The sequence below is a fragment of the Podarcis cretensis genome (assembly GCF_951804945.1).
Source record: "Podarcis cretensis genome assembly, chromosome: 4".
Classification (NCBI taxonomy): Eukaryota; Metazoa; Chordata; class Lepidosauria; order Squamata; family Lacertidae; genus Podarcis; species Podarcis cretensis.
In genome coordinates this window covers 2,399,649-2,412,527 of record NC_137173.1, presented here as the reverse complement: position 1 = coordinate 2,412,527, position 12,879 = coordinate 2,399,649, and the positions used below count along the sequence as shown (strand labels likewise).

Sequence of the window (12,879 nt, the reverse complement as noted above, 5' to 3'; positions counted from 1 at the left end):
CATCATCATCATCATCATCATCATCATCATTATTACAAATATATGTATATATTGCCATTTTAGGGCAATTTCCTGTTTGCTTTGAGCCTTAATTCAAATCTCTGAATAGTTATTCTAAAATTCAGTTTACATTGCTAGACATCATGTGAGAGAAGTTTTTCAAAACTAAAATTAATCAAGAGTTATCTTAGGTCCACTATGAGTCAAGCTGAGCTCTCTGGCTTAGCCATCTTGTCAACTGAAAACAAAGTAGCGAAAGGAAATGATTTTGATGATGCGTGGGGGGGGGGGGATGTTTTGAGTGCTTATGCTAACAATTTCAAGTAAATAAACCAGAAAATAACACTTGCAACTGTAAGTATCTTATTTTTCCTTCTTTTAATAATTTAAGGGGGGTGGTGACAAGAAATTTTCCGCAGCGGGACATTGCAAAACAGCCCCCCCCCGTTGAGGGAGTGCTACGAACATGAGAAGGGGGGCATTGCAACTGCCAGAAAAGGAGCTCATCTCCGTTGGCAGGAGAAGCTGCCCCCCGCTGAGAGAACAGCGAAAGTGTCGATTCCAAGCGGATACAATGTATCTGGTCTTGGCCCAATATTAGCCTATGTGAAAACTCTCGGGAAAAGAAAGCAGGAGGCGTCCCCCAAAAAGCATCTCTGGAAGTGTGCAATGTGTGCTAGAGAGAAAAACGCAGCGGTCAGATCTGGGCACACTGGGCTTTGCAAGGGTTAAAGGGAACCGAGCTGCATTCCTAGAGAGGACAGGAAGCAAGGGGGGGCCAGGTCCTCCAGAGCCAAGGCCCCTCCCCCCCTTTCATGCAAGGAAGGGGGGGGTTGCTTTGTGTCTCTCCTGCAAGGGCTGCCTCCCTGTCCCCTCCTGGGATCTGGTGAGTCTCCTCTCTCTCTGGGATCTGGTGGGGGTCCCAGGGCTGCAGCAAGGGAGGAGGCCTGGGGGGGGGCTGATCTGCTCCTGCAGGGGGGGGGGACCCCAAGTCAGGGAGGAGGAGAGGGTCCTGCCAGGGAGGGGCCAGGTCTGCCACGCTCTCCTTCCTGCAGATCAGAGCATCCCAAACTCATTTGGCCTTCTGCCTCCCCCCCTTTCAGAAAAAAACTGACTCCCCCGAAATCTCCCTTCTTTAACTCAGCGTCATTGCACAACAAATGGTTTTCCAAAGCTGGACGAGGAGGTGGACTAGCCCCCCCTTCCCTCTCCTCTGGGAAAGGGCAGGAATAAAGAGAGGGATCCCAGCCCATAGTCTGGCTGCTGCATTGCATTGCAAACCAGCTGCCCAGTCGTCTCCAAGGGCAGCTCCCAGGGCTGGATTTCGGGTTGATGAGACCCTCAGCTCCTGAAGGTAATAGGGCCCTTTATATGTCCAGCTGTCCTTTGTCAACAACAAATAGTCGCTGGGTTATGTTGTTGTTGTTGTTGAATATATGCTATATGGTTATTTATGGACCTAATAGTTATTTGTAAGTGTTGCCAAGGCTACCAGTACTTGCAGAATGCCGACACCCTATATATAGAAATGAGCAAACCAGTGATATTTTAGGAAGCAGGATAGCAGGCGGGGCCCATGACTTACATCATAGCAACCTACACAACACAAAACACTGTTGCTGTATGTAGATTTTATTTTATCCAGGTTTTTTCCCCTTAAATTTTTTTGGGGACCCCCCAAGAGAGTGGGACCCTAAGCTATATATATTTTTTAGCTTATAAATAAATCTGGCCCTGGCAGCTCCCCACGGAGGCCACTGCAGCAATCCCCTCGCACCCAGAGCAGGGCATCCCAGGACCACATCCTCTCTGTCCCAAAGGGATTGTTGCTGGCAAAGCAGCCGGAAATGGGCGCTGCTACTCACTGAGCCTCCAGGGACCTTGGCATCAATGGCTGTGTGTGTGTGTGAAGCTATCTGATAGAATAACCATAATAAATTGCTGACCTAAATTCCAAAGGAGATGTATTTGGCCCCGCCCACTTGGCCCTCAGGGGGTTGTCCAGATACATTCCTGGCCCTCAGAGAGAGAGAGAAAAAGGGACCCCACCCCAGGGGTCTGCCTGGAGAGCGGCAGAGAGTCCAAGTGCAAGAAAAGGGGACAGAAGCAGGGGAGTGGGGTGGGGGGGGAGAGCAACTCCTGAGGACCCCCAGGTGAAGACCCCAACTGAAGCACCCATTGTTCACAAGATACAAATGACTCCCTTGTCTTTTTTTTTTTTTTTAAATAAATTTTTATTAAGTTTTACACAAATATCGCCAATCAGACAATTTCACAAATTACATATTTTCATCTTTTGGACTTCCCTCAGCTTCTCTGACAATCATCTGTATTTAAATTTTTTACTACGCATTCCCTAAATTTAGTATTGCCTTTTAAAATACCTTTTCAATCATATTTACTTTCTTGCAATATTCCTTATATTTTCACAGAGCTTCTTTAAATCCCACTAGTGTTGTTTGTTCATCACATATACTTTTCAAATATTCTGTAAATTTTCCCCAGTCCTTGATGAACTTGTGATCTCGTTGATACCTTATTTTTCCAGTTAGTTTGTCCAGTTCTGCATAGTCCATTAATTTCATTCTCCATTCTTCCAGAGTCGGTAGTTCTTCCTTCTTCCATTTTTGGGCCATTAATATTCTCGCTGCTGTTATTGCATATTGAAAAAGTTTACAATCCTTTCTATTTATTTCATTTCTTGTTATTCCTAAGAGAAAGGCTTCTGGTTTCTTTACAAAAGTATATTTCAACATCTTCTTCAGCTCATTATATATCATCTCCCAGAACCCCTTCACTTTTTTACATTCCCACCACATATGAAAAAGGGTTCCTTCTTTTTCTTTACATTTCCAACACTTATTACAAGTTTTAAACATTTTTGCTAACTTAACCGGTGTGATATGCCATCTATATACCATTTTCATAACATTTTCCTTTAACGTGGTACATGGTGTAAACTTCAAATTATCATTCCATACTTTAACCCAATCTTCAAATTGTATATTGTACCCAAAATCTCTGCCCCAATGAATCGTAGCTGTCAGAGCTGCCTGACAATTACCGACTTAACTTCCTCATCCATCGTATACCATTCCAACAACATTTTATACATTTTTGACACAAATGACTCCCTTGTCAGTCAGTTTTCACTTCATGCATTGACTGAAAGGCAGGAGAAACCAGGCTGATTCATCTCCCAGAAATCCCTTCCGTTGCCTCCACATTTTGCATTGCAATCTTCCTTCTAGGAGGGCTAGAGGCTGCTTCCTCCTCCTCCTCCTCCTCCTCTTCCCTCTTTTTCTTCTTCAGAAGATAGCTAATGATCTGGGCTGTGGTGCAGTCCAGCCCTGGTTCCCTCCAAGACTCATCCATGCTTGCTCAGGGAACCTTTTTCTTCTCCTGATATTAGACAACGTTTGTAACTGAACAATGTATTTGCTTTGTAGGATTTGCTAGCGCCTCTCCTTAAGACAGACAGAACTTGGCAGAAGACCAAAGGGTTCCTTCTGATCTCTCAGAGGCTTCCTGAGAGCACAGATGGATGAGCGAGACTCAGCTGGCCCTGAAACAGGAAGAGGCCATGACATCCAAACTGAGAGCAGTGGGGGGTTCTGGGAAAACTCTGTGCAGAAGATCCTGGGTGAGGAGGACACCCTCCGCTCAGAGGTGCAGAGCCAGCAGTTGAGGCAGTTCTGCTGCCAGGAGGCCAAAGGACCCCGAGAGGTTTGCAGCCGACTCTACCACCTTTGCCGTCAGTGGCTGAAGCCAGAAAGGCACACGAAAGCTGAGATGCTGGACCTGGTGATCTTGGAGCAGTTCCTGGCTGTCCTTCCACCAGAGATGGAGAGTTGGGTGAGGGAATGCGGAGCGGAGACCAGTTCCCAGGCGGTGGCCCTGGCCGAAGGTTTCCTCCTGAGTCAGGCAGAGGAGAGGAAGCAGGCAGAGCAGCAGGTGAGAGAGACTTTCCTCTGGATACTCCCAAGGGGTTCCAAACAGGACGGAAAACATCCCATAATGCTCTACTGTTGGCCCACCCTTTTTCTGAGAAGACATCCATGGAATGAAATCTCACACCCTTAAAGTCTTTGTAATTCTCTTTCTAATATTTCTCCCCATTCTCTGTTTTGAATCCATGTTTCTTTTTCAGGGAAAGGCTCTCTTTGCAGAAATGGACCTGGATTCCTGTGAGGCAGAGAGGCCTCCGTTGGACACCAGAGAGAGGCCACTGGGTAAGGAGGAAGGTGGTTTTTCTCCATTTGGTCTCATTCTGTTAGTTTTCCTTTTTTTAAAAAAACACATAATTTTTATTAACAAGCCAATCATATCACATTATTTCAAATCACATTAATTCCAGATTAAACAGCCAAATTTTTCAATTCTGTTGGGGGTACCCATACATCAAGCTCCGGACGAGAATTCAAACATCACTTCTATTACTGCTTTAATTAAACAGTTCTATCCGGTTCTATCCAGATAGTCTCTTTTTTACTTTCTTCATCTTCTTGTTGTTGTCATATATTCCTTTCTTTACGGTCTCTTTTAATCTTCACAGGCAGGTTAAGAACAAACATCGTCTGCGTGGGTTTTACGCACTCCACAAGTCATATCTCATAGGGACAGCCGCCATTCCACTCCTCCTTCGAAAATTTATCTTCAGTCTGCCCTTTAGTTTTCCCAGGCTTGTAAAATATCTCCTAGAGGGCTCTGCCAGGTTAAAGATCAAATTCCAAACATCGTTCACTTTCAAACAGTCCTGGTTCTCCTCCCCCCGTCTTTCTTAAACAAGCCTGTCTTGCGAGGCGCCATTTTAAAACTGCGTCATAAAATTTTTCCATTCTCCGATCTTTACCAATCCTCTCTTCATTCATCATTTATTCAACCCACACAGTTTTTAAATTCCTTCTTGTGTAGTAAAATATGGCGGTTCTTTTTTCTTTGTGGTGGAGAGTTATTTATACTCGTATAAGACAAAGAAGAATTTTTTTTCCTCCACCCCACCTTCTTAGCTCCAGACATACCCATCTCTTAATGGCGCTTCATCTCCTGATTTCTTTGTCTTCGCCCGCCGCTCCGATCCCAGAAATCCATTAATCAGCAGTCTTATCTCCCGACCTTTGCTTGACGTATGTGCTTTAACATCTTCCAATTATATATTTCCAATTATATTTTCATGTTAAAGCAAACCAGCATGTGCAGATTGGAGACGGCGTCCGGGAAGAGCCGACCACACCTAGGGCTGAGCCAAGTGACTGGCGCACCCCCTTCTCTCGAATCTGGGGGTGCATTGTGGCCACCGCTGGCAAGGCAGTCCCCCCCATATCCTTGGGGGGGGGGAGACTGCATACTTCCCATAGCAGCCTCTTAATTACCTCGTGTGGGTCAGAGAGATGTTATTGTCGGCCATCTTCCAATGTGCCACCTGGTGGCCCCCCTGTTAGTTTTCCGACTCCTGTGTGAATCCTTTTCATCTTTTGTTGGGGGAGATAGTTGGGGCCAAGAGCCCAGAGGAGGGGAAATATAAATGATTTTTATTTGTTTTGCATATAATCACATTACATAACATCATATCCTCTTGTTTTATCTCTTTGGCTCAACTGAGCCTTACGACTTCCCTCCCTCCCGTCTGTTGGTTTACAAAATTAAACTTTACAGCTTTACATTTTGCTTTGTTTCCTATCCTTGTTATATCATTACCTCTACCTGAATAGGTAGCAATTTCACCTTACAGATTTTCAGATAAGCCTGCTAATGATGTTAATTGCTTACAGTTGTCGTTCAGATATAATACAAATTTGTTCTAGTCCTTTTGGAATACTTGGTCTCACTGGTTCCGGATTCTTTCCCCTAGTTTCACCAGTTCTGCAAAACAAAATAAAAAAATTCCTTCCAGTAGCACCTTAAAGACCAACTAAGTTAGTTCTTGGTATGAGCTTTCGTGTGCATGCACACTTCTTCAGATCTGAAGAAGTGTGCATGCACACGAAAGCTCATACCAAGAACTAACTTAGTTGGTCTTTAAGGTGCTACTGGAAGGAATTTTTTTATTTTGTTTTGACTATGGCAGACCAACACGGCTACCTATCTGTAACCAGTTCTGCAAAGTCAATCATTTTCATCTGCCACCCTTCTTTTGTTGGTAACTCCTGGTGTTTCCATCTTTGGGCTAACAAAATTATTGCCACAGTTGTTGCATATAAGAACAATTTTTTATCTTGTCTCGGTATCTCTCTACCCACTATACTTAATAAAAAAGCTTTTGGTTTTTTAACAAGGGTGTCTTTAAACATTTTCTTTAACTCATTGTATATAATTTCCCAGAAAGCTTTTACGTCTTTACATGTCCACCACATATGGTAAAAAGTACCTTCCTTTTCCTTACATTTCCAACGTTCATTTTTTGTTCTATACATTTTGGCCAGTTTAACTGGTGTTAAATACCACCTGTACATCGTTTTCATAACATTTTCTTTAAGCGTACTGCATGCTGTGAAGTTAATACTTTCATTCTATAACCTCTCCCAATCTTCTAACTGTATACTATGCCCAATATCTTTAGCCCATTGTATCATTAATGGTTTTACTTCCTCACCTTTAGTATGCCATTCCAATAATAATTTATACATTTTTGACAATATTTTTGTCTTATCATTCAATAAATCTATCTCAAATCTAGATCTTTTTGTTTCAAAACCATTTTTCTTTTTATCCTCTTCAAACACTTCATTTATCTGACGATAATGCAACTAATCCCTCAATAATTCTTTTGTTTCCTCAAACGTTTTTAATTTTTACTGGTTTCCTTCCTCCACCACTAAATCTCTGTAGGTGGCTCATTTTTCTTCCATATTTATTTTTTTTAACTGCAATCACTTCCAATGGTGAGAGCCACCATGGAGTTTTACATTCTAATAGACTTTATATCTATTCTACACCTCATAAATTGTCTTTCTTATAATGTGGTTCAGGAATTCTTTATGCATTTTTACCTTCTCATACAGTAAATAGCATGCCATCCAAATCTGTTATCATATCCTTCCAGATCTAACTTGCTGTTATTTGTTAAGGGATTGGATTTTGTTAAAGAATAGAGATCTGTTAGATCGGGAAATATTTTTCTTCACAACTATCATCTGAAATACTCTCAATCATCAGCAGGCAAGACTTTCTCAAATGCTCCTTTGTAGTTTGAGATGCACTGATTTACATGTGAGGCAAGAAGGCACCCTGGGCCTCGCCCTTACCTTTTCCCTCTTGCAGGTGACACAGTGATACTGGCTAGACCTCTTCATCCATCTCTGAATGGGGACAGAATGGAAGCAGCAGCTGTGGAACCAGATCAGGTCAGGGGAAGCTGCCTTGTGGGGACAGAGGCCAAGGGGTGGAACAGTGTCCTATCTCAAGGAGTGGTGGTGAACAACAGTGTTGTCTCAGAGGAAGACATTTCCCTTTTTCTTTCAGGGTCCAGTGTGCTTTGAAAATGTTGCTGTTTATTTCACGGACGAGGAATGGGGTTTGCTGGATCCTGACCAGAGAGCTCTGCATAAGGACGTCATGGAGGAGAATCGTGGGATCGTGGCCTATCTTGGTAAGGCTCCTGTCAGGTCTCCCACAAAAGACGCGACAGGCTGGAAGTTGTTTTACCTTCTGATTTATTAAGCAATTACTGAGCTCAGTAGCCCAGCTTCTGTAACACATCAATCACTGTAACACATCAGTCAGCTGTTGCCCTAAACTTCCGTCGTTTTCCCAGGCAACCTAAATTAAACCTCCGGGTCCCCCTGTTTCTGGTCCTGCGCAAAGCTAATACCTTATTATTTCTTCTAGTCTTTGGGGAGTCTGGTTCTGTTAGCCCCCCTTTGTCTAGAGTGGATTCTAACGGTTCCCCTCCTCCTGTGGCTTGCTCTGTGTTGTTTTGACGTTCCACAGGCTGCATTCCGGAGCTTGTCTCTTCCTGACTATGCGAAGGACTCCAGCTCCTGCTCCCCCCAGTTTGCACTCCCTCCTCTCTAGATTTCTCGCTTTCTGTCAGACAGAAAGCGTCCCTGACAGCTCCCTTTGGGATCAAAATATCTGTTTTTAAATTCAAAGCAGCTCTCTATATTTTCACAGAACTCAATAACAACCGGGATTACAATATTCCCACAATTAACCTTGAACAGGAAATTACTTTTTTTTCTTTGAGTGTCCTTCCTCCAGTTGTTGTTGTTGTTTAGTCGTTTAGTCGTGTCTAACTCTTCGTGACCCTCTGGACCAGAGCACGCCAGGCACTCCTGTCTTCCACTGCCTCCTGCAGTTTGGTCAAACTCATGCTGGTAGCTTCAAGAACACTGTCCCACCATCTCGTCCTCCGTCGTCCCTTTCTCCTTGTGCCCTCCATCTTTCCCAACATCAGGGTCTTTTCCAGGGAGTCTTCTCTTCTCATGAGGTGGCCAAAGTATTGGAGCCTCAGCTTCACGATCTGTCCTTCCAGTGAGCACTCAGGGCTGATTTCCTTAAGAATGGATACGTTTGATCTTCTTGCAGTCCATGGGACTCTCAAGAGTCTCCTTCCTCCAGTTACAGCTTTTTAAATAATTATCAGCCTGGTCTGAACTACCTAGACCATTTTATCTGTAAACTTCAGGGTTGTTAGGGAAGTTTAAGTAGCTTTTGTCAGGTTTTCTGTTTTTGTTCTTGCTCCTGTCAGTCCTTGGCTGACAAAAGAGAAGACTGACATTAGAAATGGAAGGGATGCCATGATGGAGCCAAACAAAATCCATTTGAGAGAAGAGCCAGGCTTATCAAATCACAGGTTCTCCCAAAGATGTCAGTTGATCTCCATTAATTAATACACCCAACCCTTCAGAAAACCATCCATCTAACCCACTTGTGTTATTCCTCTATTATCAGAGTTAACAAGCATTCTTCATTAATTTCTCCCTGAGGCTTTAATCCATTTCTTTCTTCATTGCAGGTAGTGATGAACTGGAAATCAAGAACAAGGGTGACCATGACAAAATATCCACAGTGGAGAAGCAGTATAAATATATTGAATGTGGAAAAAGTTCCCTTTCCTCTTCCCATCAAAGAAATCCCATTGGGAAGAAACCTTATAAGTGCTTGGAATGTGGAAAGAGCTTCAATCAGAGCACCCATCTCACTTCCCATCAAAGAATTCATACAAGAGAGAAACCATATAATTGTTTGGAATGTGAAAAGAGCTTCAGTAACAGCTCCTCTCTCACTTCCCATCAGAGAATTCATACAGGGGAGAAGCCCTATCAGTGTGGGGAATGTGGAAGGAGCTTTAGTCAGAGTGGCCATCTCACTTCTCATCAAAGAATACATACAGGGGAGAAACCCTATCTGTGTGTGGAATGTGGAAAGAGCTTCAGTACGAGCTCCCTTCTCAGTTCCCATCAAAGAATTCATACAGGGGAGAAACCCTATCAGTGCATTGAATGTGGAAAGAGCTTCAGTAACAGCTTCTCTCTCACATCTCATCAAAGAATTCATACAGGGGAGAAACCCTATCAGTGTGGGGAATGTGGAAAGAGCTTTAGTCAGAGTGGCCATCTCACTTCCCATCAAAGAATTCATACAGGTGAGAAACCCTATCAGTGCATGGAATGTGGAAAGAGCTTCAGTTTGAGCTCTTATCTCACTTCCCATCAAAGAATTCATACAGGTGAGAAACCCTATCAGTGCTTGGAATGTGGAAAGAGCTTCAGTCAGGGCTCCTCTCTCACTTCCCATCAAAGAATTCACACAGGGGAGAAACCCTATCAGTGTGGGGAATGTGGAAAGAGCTTCAGTTGGAACTCCGATTTCACTTCCCACCAAAAAATTCATACAGGGGAGAAACCCTATCAATGTTTCGAATGTGGAAAGAGCTTCAGTTTGAGCTCCTATCTTACTTCCCATCAAAGAATTCATACAGGGGAGAAACCTTATCAGTGCATGCAGTGTGGAAAGAGCTTCAGGAAGAGCTCCCATCTCACTGCGCATCAAATAATTCATACCAGGGAGAAACGTTATCAGTGCATGAAATGTGGAAAGAGCTTCAGTACGAGCTCCTATCTCACTTTCCATGAAAGAATTCATACAGAGGAGAAACCCTTCATTATACAGCTTTAGGAGCCAGGCAAATCCACACCTTTTTAACCAGGCCTTTGGCTGATTGACATCTAATGCCCTTTTAAAATATGGTGGGGACGGGGGTTATAGATGTGTATTTTGCGGTTTTATATTGTATTTTTATGTTGTAACCGTCCTGAGACCTGTGGGTGTAGGGAATAGGAGCCAACTCTTAGAGACCAATGGGTCTTTGCCCCCCCCCAATAAGATATTTGAGGGCGCCACCATCCAGTTGATAGGCATTGCCATTCAAATGGTGTGCATAATAATAATAATAAAATAATAATAGTAATAATAGTAATAATTTATTATTTATACCCCGCCCATCTTGCTGAGTTTCTCCAGCCACCCAATCGAGTGTTAAGAACAATACCGCATTAAATATTAAAAACTTCCCTAAACAGGGCTGCCTTCAGATGTCTTTTAAAGATAGGATAGCTGCTTATTTCCTTCACTTCTGAAGGGAGGGTGTTCCACAAGGCGGGTGCCACTACCAAGAAGGCCCTCTGCCTGGTTCCCTGTAACCTCACTTCTCACAATCAGGGAACCACCAGAAGGCCCTTGGAGCTGGACCTCAGTGTCCAGGCTGAACAATGGGTGGAGTCACTCCTTCAGGTATACAGGATCCTGTGATTGATTGTGCAAGGCGGGCCTTACCTTGCCCCCCACCAATATTTTATTCATGTCATCACCACTGGGTCGGGTGGTATTCAATTTAAATAAATACATAAATCGCTTTCCTTTGCACATGTTCCAGCTTGTCAATATCCTTATTTATTATCATTTTTAAATTTATGTGCCCTTCATTTTAAGATTTCACAACATAAACATAAGGATGAAGGCATGACTTTCTCAAAAACAAGTCATGCCAGAAAAACCTCTCTTTTTCTTGTTTTCTTTTTTCATTGATCAGGGGTCTGTTGTGGAAATAGTGCATCTTTATTTCAGTATGGCTTTTGTTGAAGTCCCCCATGATATTTTTGCGAGGAAGCTGGTAAAATGTTGGCTGAATGAGGTAACTGTTAGCTGGATTTGAGTGACCAAACCCGAACAGTACTCCTTCATGATTCTTCATCATCCTGGGGAAAAGTGACCAGAGGGGTGCTGCAGGGTTCTGTCCTGGGCCTGTTGTTGTTCAATGTCTTGATAAATGACATGGATGAAGGAACTGAGGGGATGCTCATCAAATTTGAGGATTACATCAAACAGGGAGCGGAGGCCAATGTCGCAGAAGGCAGAATCAGATCAAGGGCCGGAATAGTACCACTTTATTTTGCCTAGAATACTGTGTTCAGTTCTGGGCACCACAATTTAAGTATTTAAAATTTTGTTTGCCTGGGGAAATCAAGAGGGTGGGGGGAACGCTATCCATATTCCTTTTATAACACGTGGCCAATGTTTATTGAATACATATATTGTTAAGACTGTTGCAGAAATCCACCCAGCACTCAAGGGAAAATGTGGCGTGATCTTTTTGAGTAATCAAATGAAACTTGTAACACATGGCAGGAAGAAAGTCTGCAAATTCATCAGGACAAGTTCTTTTTTTTTACTGTTGTAACCATTGCTTTCTGAAAATTCATCTTCTATACCATGAAGATAAATCAAAGTAATTTTAAAAAAGAGAGATGGGGAAATAATTAATCTGCTTGCATGTGTTGAGTGTTATTTGGAGACTATAATTTCAGTAATTTCACATTATCAATGTGTTTCTGTGTGTTCAGCACACATGATTGCAGGTGAGACTGAATAAAACACTTCCCAGGAAATTCCCTTTGACTGCTTCTGTATTGTTTCAAATGTGACTTCATTTACACATAAGATCATATTTATTGCTGAAAAGTCATGTCATCGTTGGCTCCTTAATCTCTACTCCAACAAACCTTGCACTTAACATGAGTAACTTCTTTCCTGCAATTTCTTAGGTGGAAATAACTGATATTGGAAAGGAAGAAACGAGGTACAGCTTTTCCCTCAAACTTTTGGACGAGGTTAAAGTGGGAAATCCCAAGGGAGACTTTGCTTAACCGAGCTTCAATTCAGCAGGTGAGACTGGATTTTCACAGGGCACAGCTACAGAATAATGATAGAAAGTTCTCTAACCTTGGCGGCTGGGCGGAATTTCTTTTCAATTGTTTTTATTGATTTTCCAAATTATTACAAGTCATTGCCAACTTAATTCAATTCAGTACAATTTTCCAAAGCATGTTTCCCACTCTCCTTGTAAGATATTGTGGTAATCATTCACTTCTTTGAAAGCCAGCATCCATCTGTGTTTTTATTTATCTGTTGCAATAGGACAGAGCTCACTCAATGTGCTAGTTAAGAAGGTCTCCCCCGAGGCACATCAGGGCAAAAGCCAATAAAGTAGTTCAAACACAGCAAACAGAGAGTCCTAAAACACCCTTAAACATATGTTAGGAAAGAAAGAAATAAAATAAGCATAGTTTGGATGGCCATCTGTCCTGGATGATCTAGCTAAGATTCCTGTATTGGGTCCCTCTTAAGATTCTGTGAGGAGACCAACCTCATGGATTCCAACAGGAAATTCCTTTTAATTCATTTATGGACATTTAAAAACCTTTGGAGAAGTAGTCTCCCTTGCTTTGAATATGATTGTCTATGCTTTACACTCCGCACGAAGGCCTATTCATAAAGAAGCAAGTTTTCTTGCTTCAGCTTTATTTTGTGCCCAGTGTCAAATTAGTCTTCTGGACCCCATCTCTTTGACATCTGATGGGAGGGCGTTCCACAGGGAGG

At 42.8% G+C, this 12,879-nt stretch overlaps 2 protein-coding genes and 1 long non-coding RNA gene across 3 annotated transcripts in view; 2 read left to right on the top strand and 1 right to left on the bottom strand.

Annotated features, from left to right (window-relative positions):
• The window catches only part of LOC307214673 (uncharacterized protein), a 31,077-nt gene extending 19,189 nt beyond the window's left edge, over positions 1 to 11,888 (top strand). The window contains exon 7 of the mRNA XM_079973517.1: positions 10,285 to 11,888. The gene's annotated coding sequence lies outside the window, so the exon portion shown is untranslated. The remainder of the gene's footprint in view (positions 1 to 10,284) is intronic.
• LOC307215192 overlaps positions 1 to 12,879 on the bottom strand; it is a 181,629-nt gene that overhangs the window by 41,031 nt on the left and 127,719 nt on the right. The window lies entirely within an intron of this gene.
• Positions 823 to 12,879, top strand: part of LOC307214706 (uncharacterized protein) — a 214,116-nt gene continuing 202,059 nt past the window's right edge. Inside the window, exon 1 of the mRNA XM_079973626.1 lies at positions 823 to 913. The gene's annotated coding sequence lies outside the window, so the exon portion shown is untranslated. The remainder of the gene's footprint in view (positions 914 to 12,879) is intronic.